Consider the following 1,316-nt stretch of genomic DNA (forward strand, 5'->3'; position numbering starts at 1 on the left):
CCTATTAGCAGCTTAATGCAACTCTTAACATTTTACAGGAAAAGTCTACCGTAGTATTTACATTCAGGGGCTTCCCTGGTGATCCAGTGGGTTAAGATACTGCCTTTGAATTACAGGGGGCGTGGGTTCTATCCTTGGTTGGGGAATTAAGACCCTACATGCCATGCAGCACTTTACTTATGTTCACATTTCTTTGGGGTTGAATTCTTTTGTCATAGGGCATGTAGGTGCTACCAAATAGTTTTCCAAAATGGCTTTATCAATTTACACTCCCATCAACAGGGAATGAGCATTCCAATTGTTCCAAATTCTCATTGGTCTTCAACTTTGTCAGTCTTTTCATGCCAGCCTTCCTGATAGGCTTGTAGTAGCATCTAATGGTCATTTGTCTGTCCCTGATGACTAATGAGATTGGGTGACTTCATATATTCTTAAGCCATTTTCTCTTATATGAAGTACTTGTTCAATTATCTCATCCAATGTTTTATTGAGTTTATTTATTCTTATTGGCTTGTAAGAATTCTTTTTATGTTCTAGATATATATTCTTTATCAGATATATATTCCTGGCATAGGAATATTTATAGCAGTATTATCAGTCAAAAACTAGAAACAACTCATTTGTTCAGCAGTGGCAGAATGAATAAATTGTGGCAGATTCTTACAATGGAATACTGTATTTTCCCTATATAATACTATACTACTGCTATGACTTGCATAAATATAATGTTGAATTAAAGAAACGAGATATAGAGGAGTATGTACTGGATTCCAATTATGCCTTGTAGCTCAGTCGGTAAAGAATCTGCCTGCAATGCAGGAGATCTGGGTTCGATTCCCGGGTCGGGAAGATCCCCTGGAGAAGGAAATGGCACTCCAGTATTCTTGCCTGGAGAATCCCATGGACAGAGGAGCCTGGCAGGCTACAGTCTATGGGGTCGCAAGAGTCGGACACAACTGAGTGACTAAGTACACACACAAAAACAGATAAAACTAATCCATGGTGTTAGGAGCCAGGATTCTGGTTATTTTGGGGTTTAGTGAATGAAATGGGGTGTAAAGAAGGTCTGGGCATCAGTCATGTTCTGTATCTTGATCTGGGTGATGGCTATAGAGGTGGGTTCATGTGAAAATTCACTAAGCTGCACGCTAATGTTTTGTGCGCTTTTCCATAGGATGTTAAACACTTTAATACAAAAAGTTTACAAAAACAATTCCTACCTAATTTTCACATGGTTTTAAGAGTTAAAAAAGCAGACTTGGTCTGATATTTTTCTCTGCTGAGAGTTTATTGTGCTGTTCCTATGATGGATCTTG

This window comes from Giraffa tippelskirchi, chromosome 4, assembly GCF_054371585.1.
Source record: "Giraffa tippelskirchi isolate mGirTip1 chromosome 4, T2T-mGirTip1v1.2.pri, whole genome shotgun sequence".
Lineage (NCBI taxonomy): Eukaryota > Metazoa > Chordata > Mammalia > Artiodactyla > Giraffidae > Giraffa > Giraffa tippelskirchi.